The following is a 12,265-nucleotide window of genomic DNA, read 5'->3' as shown; positions in this document are numbered from 1 at the left end:
AAGGAGCCGCAATCCAATTGTCAAAATGGAATATTAAAATTGCACTTAGAAAATCTATTCAATAAATGCATCTAAAACACTTTGCCCAAGTTTAACGGACAAAGGTCCCAGAGGATCGACTCACAAATTTGTGCCAAAAAGGCAAACTGTGCCAAAGGGCACGGAAATGCTCACAATTTAAACCAAGAGCACGGAAATGCTCTAACACACCTCAAGAGGAGGAAAATTTAAACACCCCCCTCTTGAGAAAATTAACGAGACCTTCGCCCCCTTTGATCTGTCTGGCTCAACTTCGCCAGGTAGGGGTATCACCCCTACCTGCCCGCCCCGGACCACGAGGAGGTGTGAGCCTTAGACGCTTAGTTTTATTTGCCTAGAATGCAATCAATAACTTATGTCTCGCACAAGCTAAATGGCACAATATCAGCAAAAATAAAACATTGCCCAGCGTCGCCTCCGGGGCACATGCAAGTACATTTAAGCAACAGAACCTTCAGTGCGCCACCCAGGCAATAGCCTATCTGCGCAAAAGTCTTAATCTTTTTAGTTTTATTACAATTATTATTTGTGTGAATTATCATCACTACTATGGTTATTAGGCCAAAATTGTTCTAACATTTCTGTTGATTAAACAGTTTATTATTTTTTCTCGGTCTTTAGCCTGTGGTCACACAGAGATAAGCAAATATCCCGTGTGACCACAGTTACTGCCCCTTCCTCGTGGAGGAAGACCTCTACTCGTAAGGCGGCTAAAAAAATTTTTCATAATAAAATTGTAGTCTCACACTAGGTCTCTCTCCAAGCACAGCACTATCTCTAATCATAATCTGTTCTTCTTCGATTTAAGGCTATAGCCTTTTCATATTCAGGACAGGCATGGTCTATGGCACTATGTTCTGCTGTCTGTTTTTTACGCTTGCAATTTATACAGCACGGTGACTTTTCCTTGTTCTCACAATCTTTATATGAATGACCTTCGGTTGAACAATGTCCGCAGAACGCTTTCATTTTGCAGGTCTTCGCAATATGGCCATAATTCATACATCTGTAACACTGGGTTACCGTGACAATGTCACGGACCCGACAAGCGGACCAATTGATGAACACTTTTCCTTTTCTGATCAACTGTTTGTGGACAGGACCTGTTATCTGCACTATCCAGTTATTTAACTTCCTGCTCTTTGCTTTGTTCACGGATACCACATTGAACCCTTCTTGGTACACTTCTTGGTTTACACCATAGTCTTTTAAGTTCTTGATCCATAATTGTTCTTTTAACTCATCTTCATTCACATCTAGATCTACATCGTAAATCAAAACTTTAGGATTTCTCTTTGGTACCTTTTCTACACATAATTTTAGTTCTTTGAACTTTGGACATTCTGCGAGCATATCTATATCTTTTTCTGTTTCTACTTCGAGGACGATCTTATTATCCAGAACAGTTCTTAGATTTTGGACTTTAACATGTTGTAGCTCAGGTCTCACATTTCTAATTAGGTCTTTTAAAATGTCTTCACTACATTTATGTTTTTTGTTCTTTGTGGTGATAATTGCTACCCGAGGCTTTGCAACACACTTTTCTTTTAATACGGTAGCATATTCCTTTTTATTTTGTTCTTGAGTACCTTCCTTTTCAACTTTGCTCACTTGTAGATCTATCTCCAACTTTGCTATAACCATTTCTAAGTCATCCCATATTTCCATTATCTTCGTTGCTACATTACCTGTTACTCGGTGTTCTCTTTGTAACAGGAGAGCCCTTAATCTCTCTCGTGCCTTCACTATTTTTTTCCATACTAGTTTCCACTGGTCTTTGTCCTGAACTTTTAATCATAGAGTTCAACAACTTCTTCATATTGCATATCATTTCAACTTTCTTTTCTGGTGTCCATACCTCCTTCCTTCCCTTTTTAGAAGCTGTATCCTGTGGTGTCCCTTCAGGAACTATTTCTTCCACTTCTTCCTGAACTTCAGAGTTTTCACTCTCTGAATCTCCTGAATCACTATCCACATCCATCTCAGTATGTGCTTTCTTCTTGGAAAGAGAGCTAGCGCTCGACTTTTTACCGAACATTAAAGGGCTGTAATTGCCAACTATTTACAACTTTTAACTTTACAATACAAATACAATTTAACCAAATTCACTCTACCCCACCTAATCAATGCCCGTTTAGCCGGTTAGGGGGGTGAACCCCTAACCGCTCACCCCAGACGACGAGAACGTAGGGCAGCTAATCTATGCACTTCGTGCAACAGAAAACTTGAAACGTAACAAATCAATAAGAAATTTAAATCAAACTTCACTAATTATACTTTAGATAAGTCACTTAGTCAAGTCCCCAAGATTAACCCCTGGGGCTTTTGTTTACTGTACATGCAAGTACAGTAAACCTCCGCTATTCGTGGTATCTGTATTCGCGATCGCTGATTTAATATAAAATGAAACTTAAAAAAATGTGAATTTTAAAGCGCCGTGAATATTTTCGGCCATAAAAGAACATGGGCGTGGCTAAAATTATCTTTCCCGGTCAAAACTGCGTTAAGTGGGTGGGGGAGAGGGGTGACAAAATCGCGAGTGTGGATGTTTCTCTCTAATCCTTGTTCAGTATGTGTTATGCGCTTGTCGTGGAAGGTTTAATTTATATGCTTATAAATTGAATACATTTATCAATTTATAAATTGATATGCTTACAAAAGTGATAATCTACCGTTTTGCAGTGTAAAACAGACTTTTTTGAGTGTGTTAACGGAAGAAAGTGCCTTTATTGTGGACAACTTCTTTTTTTCCCATACAAAAATATGGCTACGAATAACAAGGGAAATGCGAAAATATCAAAGAAGGTGATGATTAGCGAATAAAATTGAGTTATTAGACAAAATTTCTAATGGTGAAAGTGTCTTTTCAGTGGCAAAACATTATAAAATCAATGAATCAATGGTACGATCAATCAAAAAATCGGAAGAAAAAATCTGCTGTAGTGTCCGTGAAAACACGCTAATTGCTTCAAAAATTTGCTCTGTAACTCATGATGTTAAATTAGAAAAAATGGAAAAAGCATAAAATCTGTGGATAGAAGACTGAACTCAAAATAAAATTCCGTTAAGTTCACTCATCATTTGTGAAAAGGCAAAACTCCTTTATCAACACTTTAGCTAAACTTTGTGATAGCACTGGCGGGATAAGTTTTTTTGCTAGCAAAGGCGCTGGTTTGAAAGATTTGTTTGAAATTTCTAATAAATATTACATTTAATATTAAATTGTTTCTTATTTTCATTTCGATGCCATATGCTTGCATTTCACTATGTATTGTCTATGTACATAGTCATATTATGAAGGTACATATAATGCATACATAGACAAAATTTTAGACTAGTTTTTCTTATATATTTCATACTTTGGAACGGAACCCCTTTATTATTATGGGAGCCATAACTCAGTATTCGCATTTTCGCTATTCACGACATTTCTCAGGAACGTAACCCCCGCGAATAGCGGGGGTTTACTGTATATGTACCTATCCTTACCCTTTGTTATCCTAACACAGCCCATGTATTTACTTGTTCCATGATAACTCCCAACAGTCCTGGAAATCCCCAGCACCTTGCTTTCCAGGTTGCTACTCATTCCAATAGAAGCAATGCAAAAATTACTTTTGCCTCTGCCCGTGGCCACTGTTAATTTATTAGTCTGTGAAGCCCCCAAGCTAGCAGTTTTCCAACCCATCTTACACTGTCTTGATAGCATCAGCAAAAATTCTTGAACCCTTTCTATTTATGTAATAGTAATAGTAATTGTGCATGTGATGCAAGAAAGCAAGCGTATGAGCTTATGTAGCATCATCCAAAAAAAAAAAAAAATTCACACAACCATTCCCTCTAAATGTTTGTCCAGTTCCTTCTTAAATTTATTTAACCTATCAACTTCCACAATGACAAATGGAAGTTTGTTCCAGCAATTAACCACCAGTTGGCTAAAGGCAAATTTCTACACATCTTTATGCTCCCTTAGGTTTGTAATCTGAACAAATGGAAGAATCCCATCAGAATTTAGCGTGCTCAACCCATTCATGGCCTTATACACCTCAATCAGATCACCTTGTAGGTACCTAGTCTCCAGCCACTGCAATTTGCAGAACTTAAGCCTCTCTTGGTAAGAGGATCCCTTCATTCCCCTCACCAATCTTGTGCCCTTCTCTGTTACAAGCTCAAGCAAATCTACATCCTTCTTAAAATGAGGCCTCCAGATCTGTATGCAGTACTCAAGGCACGACCTGACCATTGCCTTATACAGAGGGACAATCACCTCCTTTTCCCTGCTAGCAAAATTGCTATATATCATCGACAAAACCCCATGATCTGCTCTGGCAGCCTGTCTGCATTGCTCAGAAAACTTCATATCTGACTGCACAATTACTCCCAGGTCTTTTTCATTTTCTACGACCCTAAGTGTAGTACCACAAAGTTGGTACATACCTCTGGGATTACTTCTACCCATATGCAGTACTTTGCATTTGTCAATGCTAACCTTCAGTTGCCACTTCTGAGACCATCTTCTCAAATTTTCTAGATCCTGTTGCAGTCGCACACTGCCATTACTGTCATTAACAACCCTGCCAACCTTTGTATCATCTGCATACTTGGACATTAAGCCTGATATACCTTCACTGATATCATAGATAAATACACAAAACAACAATGGGCCCAACACCGAACCATGGCGGACTCCACTAATAACATTAGTCCACGAAGAGCAGTGCCCATTGATTACCACCCTCTGTTTTCTCCCACAAAACCATCCTTTTATCAAAATAATTTTTTGCATCCAGTTCTTTTGTAACCACATCATAATATCCAATCAAATTTGTCAGACAAGACTTTCCCTTAACAAACCCATACTGTGTCTGAATTATTGCTGCAGTCTTGTCTATAGGATCCTGCAATGCATCTTTAACCAGTGACTCCATTATTGTACCCAGAACAGAAGTTAAACTTAACTGGCTTGTAATTACTGTGTCACCCTTCGATCCCCCTTTGTGAATTGGGGACACATTTGCAGATCTCCAGTCCATGGGGACCTCCCCTGAGTCCAAGGATGCTCTCATAATTATGGCTAAGGGTTTGCTTACTTCATTTTCCACCTCCTTTAATATAACTGGATAGATCCCATCCACCCCAGGTGCCTTTCTTACGTTTAACTTCAACAATTTCTCCTCCAATTTGCTCTCAGTTATTACAAAATCATTAAGCACTCTGCTACAATTTGATAACCTTCTGGAATTTTCAATCCTTAATAACTCCTCGTGTGTGAATGTAGATGCAAAATACTCATTCAGTTTGTTTGCTATCTGAGCAGGATCATCAACATCGCACCATCGATATCAAGTGGACCAATCTGATTCATCCCCTTCCTTTTAGAGTTTATATAAGTAAAGAACATCTTGCTGTTTTTCTTAGCATCCTTTGCCAAAGACTTCTCGTAATCTGCCTTCGCCTGCCGAACCTCCTTTGTGACTTGATTACAGACTAGTTTATATCTGCCATAGGCTTCTGTGTCGCCTGATAATTTACATGCATCCCATGCATTTTTCTTCTCTGCCACTAGTCTCATTAGTTCATTTGACAACCATTTAGGCCTAAACCTTGAACAACATTTCTTAATAGGTATGAAATGTTTAGTAGCTTTCACGATTAATTCTTTGAATGCTTCCCACTTACAGAATTTAAAAACTGTCTGAGACCACGGTGGTCTCAGACAGTTTTTAAATTCTGTAAGGCCACCTTTACGGAAGGAAAAACCCTTTCCTTTACCGCTGATGGTAATTATATCTTTAAGTAAATACCACATCAGTGCACTGTGATCACTGCCACCTAGTGGTTCCTTTATCTGCAAATTCTTAATACACAAGTGATCACTGCTGATAACCAGATCAAGAGCATTGCCCTCTCTGGTTGCCTCTTGAACATGCTGCTTCAGAAAACAATCATCCAGCAAATCTACAAAAATCTTGCTAGTGTGTGCGTGACCAACCCACAAATTCCATTCAATATCTGGGAAGTTAAAATCCTCCATTATAAGACATTCTGATTTACTAGCCCACTCTATTTCTCTGTACAAATTGTTCACTGTACTCATTCGAGTCATTAGGCCTGTAACACACTCCTACTCTTATTTTTGCTTTTTCAGTGCTTATGTCACTCCAAACTGACTCAATAGTGCACTGTTCATCTATAACAACTGGATGCACTTCTTTCAGTTTTATGTTCTTCTTAATTAATGGCATATCCCCTGCTCCCTTCCTATCTTGTCTATTCTTTCTGTACTCATTATGCTCCCAAAATTCCAATTCTGCATTCCTAATATCTGTGTGACACCACATCTCTGATATCCCAACATTATCTACTTTGGATGTCTTGACCAACACTTCAAATTCATCAAATTTATTTACTATATTTCTAGCATTGGTATACATGCAAGTATACATGCACCTATTCTTATTATTAGTTACCCTAACACATCCCATATACCCACCTGTTTCACTATGACTGCCATCCCATCCCTGTTGAAACAATCTCTCCTGTTAACAAGCACACACCAGGCCGAGAAAAATTCTAGCCTATGAGTCTTGTACAATCTCTCCAGGGGCCAAATTGATTGACAAGGCTCTCATCATATACTCCTTTCTATAATGTTTGGACAGAATCACAGACACAAACTTAATTGTAACTCACAACTGTTTTTCAACATTGACCTATACTTTCTAAGTCTGCAGATCTCCTACTCTTAATGTCATTAGTGCCAATGTGTACAACAACGTCACTCTTTGTGCCCATAAAAGATAATATCCACTCTACAATGTCATCTACTTTTGTTCGTGGCAGACATACCCCGGTTCTGTTCCACCTGTCCTTTTTTGCACAATATATTTCCCGTCTCCCTGACAATAGAGTCACCAACAATAATTAGCTCCTGTGGGACCAGCGCATTTTGCCCCGAAGGTTGCCGCCATAATGCCTGATGCACAGGATTGAGCTCAGGCATTGAGTTCGGCAGCTGAGAGCTTGATAGGTCCCCCATTTTAATTTCTTCAATGGCATCTACCCTAATTATTCAAATTCTCATCGATGCCCATCAGAATGCTGAGTTGCCGCCTAATTCTTGACGTTCTCTGCACCTAGCACACACACACACACACACACACACACACACACACACACACACACACACACACACACACACACACACACACACACACACACACACACACATCCTCCTTGTCTAGATCATGTCCTATTCCAGAAAGTTCTGCAACCATTTACAATTTTCAAATTTTTTTTAGGCTGTGATGCATTGAAGATAGCCCCCCTTTGGTTCTTCCCCGAGCCACAGCACTCACACTACTTTGTAGACGTTGCTTTGCTGTTCCAGTCTGAGGCATGATTTCTGTTTAATTACGATTTAATTAATGAACAATAAAATTAATAAGGTTAATAAATTAATTGATTAATAGACTATACTACACTTGACTATACAATACTATACTAAGCTAATGCAGTGATATATTCTATCTAGTTTTATGTTATACCTTATGCTGTCAAGTTCAAGATATATGCTATCAAGTTATACCACAATGATCCTAATGTTAAATTAATTATACCCTTAGCTAAATACAAAAGATATATGCCCAAAAAGTGATTAATACCTTCAAACTACTTATTTCTTATAATGAAAACCCTACTATTCTTATGCACTGCTGGTTTATTATATGTTTGTTACATGTTTATTATATGTTTGTTATATTACAGTTTGTTCAAAACTGACTTCAAATTAACTAGATCAATACATTTAACAGGTGAAAAGACAATTGAAATAAAATTTTTGTAAGTGTGAAATATTGTCATTTTTCAGAGCTTCTAATATAGGGCAATTTTTGGAAGTGATTCTACTGTCGAGTATGATATTCAAAAAATGGGTTTGAGTAACTGTTCCATGGCCTTACCAGGTTTATGTGCATAGCTGTTTTTACATGACGTAAAAAAATCTGGAACCAATAGGATTCTTGTGAAACTTTGGTATGAAATATATGTAGAAAAATTTGTAATTACTAATTTTAAACGCTAATTTTTTGTTGAAAGCTATTAACCTTTTTGTAATAATGCCGCTGTTATTGGTAATGGGCTTGTATGTTACACTGGAATCGAGTTCTGTATTTAAGGTATGGAAGTAAAAGGATTTGCATATGAAGGCATAGTTGTTGGAGGCTTTGTCAACTGGAGTGATGATAAACTGTTTATACAGTCATGATAATTGTTTAATTTTGGTGAAGTTGTACCTAATACTAGTAGTTGTTAATTAATTCTGTAAACACATTATTTATCCATATTTGGAAAGTTTCTATGGGAGTGTTATATTTGTAAGCAGCATGATACAATAGCTGAGTAGGTTCTGTTATAGTTGCTTTTTAACAGCAGTAAGGTTGTATAACCTGAATTTATGTATAACCTGAATTTATGTATAACCTGAATTTATGTATAACCTGAATTTATAGCCATATGGAAGAATATTTCTAGGTTCCTAGTAAGGTATAATGTCTAAATTATCAATAATTATATTCTCAAAATGGGTATTAACATAAGCTGTAGTTTGTCTGGTGACATATTTATCCATATTAGTAGCTAAGGATTTATAATTGCAAGCTATGAGACCAAATGGGTTTAGAATACCTATATATGGTTTTGATTTGGATATTTTGGCAGTTATTTGGAAGGAGATCAGTATATATGTTAATGCATTGGTTGATATTAATGCTGTCCATGTTAGCATTATATTTCACTATGATGGTAAATTGTTTATTATTTTTGTTATTACTGAAGGATCTAAGTTTAAATTTGCAAATTCATTTAACAGGTGGAATAAGTGCATAGATTTGAATTATGGATGAATTTATTAAGGCTTTCAGAAAACTATGTTTAGTACTGAATAGCAGGTCACGAATCTTTTGTACTTTTGTGTAGTTACTGTCCCATTCTGTAATATGTTAGCCCGTTCCCTTTCTCTCCTTCACTTGCTACTTACATGTATTCCATTATGGTCATTGGGTTGCTTCTGCTATATATAGCAGTGTCCCTGGTCCTTAAATCATCTAAATGTCATTGTAACAATTTTCTATAACATCTTATTATTAATACATTTTATTTCACAAGCCTAGTCTGGGTGTTGCAATGCTCCTTGATTTGCTTTCTAATCTTACCGATACTGTCTACTTTACTGGCTAACAACCATACATTGAAATTATATCTTACACCCCTCTTTTTTCTTTTATATCTTCTTTCTTTTTAGCTTGGGTAATTTTTTACCATTGCTCTTATCTATATTTTTGATTGGCATTTATTGCTTTTTCTTATTATTATTTTAATTTTTATTTGCATTTTATTTGAATATTCATTATTATTTACATTTTTATGGATAATCAACAAATGAATAACATACTACATGGGCAGAGTAGTATAAATTTGACCACAGGGACATGCCCTGTATTACTCCTCAAGACATATTTTAAATAATGAACATTCACAATCTACATACACTACACACACAGCAAAACAGCATCAAATGTTTCCAGCCTTGATAGCTTAGGGGATAGTAGCCTCCCTAGACAAACATTTGGAGTGACCGGATCGATGGAATGGGAAGGTTTTTTTTTCTTGGCTGATGCTGTATAAGCTTGCTTGTTTTCTTGCATCATATACCCCAACTAGTATAGTATAATGCTTAATGCTAATTTCTAATCCTACCTAAAATCCAATAAATTCAACAAAAGGCTTTGTCTTACATGCTCCTATATACACCCTCAGCATAATACTGATAATACTACTGAACCCATCTTTTGAAAATGTAGCAATGTGGTTTACCTTACCTGTAACAAGTAATAAGTTACACCTAAGATTTAATCTCCATAGATCAGATATTAATAACTCCAATAGCCACAATAACAGTAGCAATTATGAACAGGAAATTGAGTATAAATATTTCCAGGTTCATTGCTTTACTAATATCCATATCTCTATCCTATTTATGCTAAAATTGAAGACTCTTTATCCATATGGCCTCAACAACAAGTTTAACCATAAAATTATCACTAACGATATAACAGATATATGTATTTATGATAAATTTCAAATTGCCAAAAGTATTACCAATCCCAAGGTCCTACAGGAAGCACAAACCTAAGAATAGCAATAAGCCCTACAAGGCACAAATTAGGTAACTTTGAATTGACTATTACAGAATGGGATAATAACTACACAGAAGTACAAAAGATTCACGACCTACTATTCAGTACTAAATATAGTGTTCCGAAAGCCTTACATAAATTCATTCATAATTTTGAATTCAAATCTAAGCACTTATTCCACCTGTTAAATGATATTTGCAAATTTAAACTTAGATCTTGCAGCAATAACAAAAATAAGGAACGATCTACCATTATACTGAAATATAATGCTGACGTGGACAGCATTAATATCAACCAATGCATCAACACATATACTGATCTCCTTCTAACTAACTGCCAAAATATTCAAATCAAAACCAGATATAGATATTCTAAACCCTTTTGGTCTCATAGCCTGCAATTTTAAATCCTTAGCTACTAATATGGATAAATTTGAACCTGATACCAGCAGATGCATATGCCACCAGACAAACCCACAGCCCTATGTTAATACCTATTTTGGGTATTAACTGATAATTTAGGCATTATACCTTACCAGGAACTTAGAAATATCCTTTCATATGGCTATAAATTCAGGTTATACATAAATAATCAACCTTACTACTGTTTCATGCTATCCTTACTAATATAACACTCCCATAGAAGCTTTCCAAATATGGAATACTGTGTTTACAGAATTAAATATCATATGGATCTACTACTACTAGTTATTAGCTGCAACTTCACCAAAATTAAACAACAATTATCATAACTGCATAAAGTTTATCCTCACTACAGTTGACAAAGCCTCCAACAACTATGCCTTCATATGAAAATCCTTTTACTTCCATACTTTAAATACAGAACTCATTTCCAGTGTAACTTACAAGCCTATTACCAATAACAGCAGCATCGTTATAAAAAAGTTAATAGCTTTCAACAAAAAATTAAAGTTTTACATTAGTAATTACTGATTTCCCTACATATATTTCATACCCAAGTTTCACAAGAATCCTATTGCTTTCAGATTTATTACTTCATGTAAAAACTGCTATGCACATATACCTGATAAGGCCTTGGAACAGTTACTCAAACCCATTTTTAATATCATACCTGACAGTAGAATTATTTCCAATAATTTACCTATATTAGAAGCTCTGAAAAATGACAATATTTCACACATATAAACATTTCATTTCAATAGTCTTTGCAGTAGCATTGATCTAGTTAATTTGAAGTCAGTTTTGAACAAACTGTACAATAAATACAAAATATAATAAACTGCAAACCTGGAAATTGGAATAATATGAATGCAATATCGAGATGCTATATTTCTACTGTACATACTTTTTTCTTGCCTTACATAAAGTTTAGTAACTATTTATTCTACTTTTTTAAGCTTATCATTTTCTCTTATATTCTGGGACTTACTGCTTCATTTGTTTAATGCCGATCACCCAATATACTCTCTTAATTTTAATTTTGTCTGACTTGCTGTCTCCTTTTTCCAACACTTGGGGGTCGCTGAAAAATACCATAAATACATTGAACAGAATAGCAGGAAGTCCTTTGGCTTCTTATCGCCACAGCGCATAGTGTCTCTCTCTTTACATTCAGCAAACTGACATGATTCCAATGTTGTTATTCCAGTAAGTTATTTTCTTTTCTTTTCCTTATTTTTTCTCCTTTCTTCCCTTTCTGTGTCTCTTTTCTCTGCCTTTGTCTGGTCAGCCATGAAATATACGCTAGCGTTACCGCTACTGTTTCACCTTACTTCCTACTGCACTTAATTCAAATTCCAATATGACTTCACCATTTGAACCACATGCTATGTATATTTCATATCAGAAACAGAGGCCTTCTTGCTGTCTTTCTTGTGCTTTTGATGTTTGACCCTTGAAGAAGATTTTGAAATCATGGGATCTACAGCATTAAGTACTTCGTTTTATTTTATTTTTATTTTTCAAGTATCTTCTGGTTTTTCTGTAATTTCAATTTCCAGTTTTGTTAGCTCGTTCCCTTCCTCTTTTTCACTGACTACTTACTTATAT

General features: G+C 35.9%; 1 protein-coding gene across 1 annotated transcript in view; it reads left to right on the top strand.

The window, feature by feature from the left end:
• pod1 (coronin) overlaps nucleotides 1-12,265 on the top strand; it is a 588,411-nt gene that overhangs the window by 273,301 nt on the left and 302,845 nt on the right. The window lies entirely within an intron of this gene.

Source organism: Mastigoproctus giganteus, chromosome 9 (genome assembly GCF_048544385.1).
Source record: "Mastigoproctus giganteus isolate SK-2022 chromosome 9, ASM4854438v1, whole genome shotgun sequence".
NCBI classification, from domain to species: Eukaryota; Metazoa; Arthropoda; class Arachnida; order Uropygi; family Thelyphonidae; genus Mastigoproctus; species Mastigoproctus giganteus.
The sequence above is the reverse complement of the archived record's forward strand: the minus strand, read 5'-3'. Positions and strand labels throughout refer to the sequence as shown.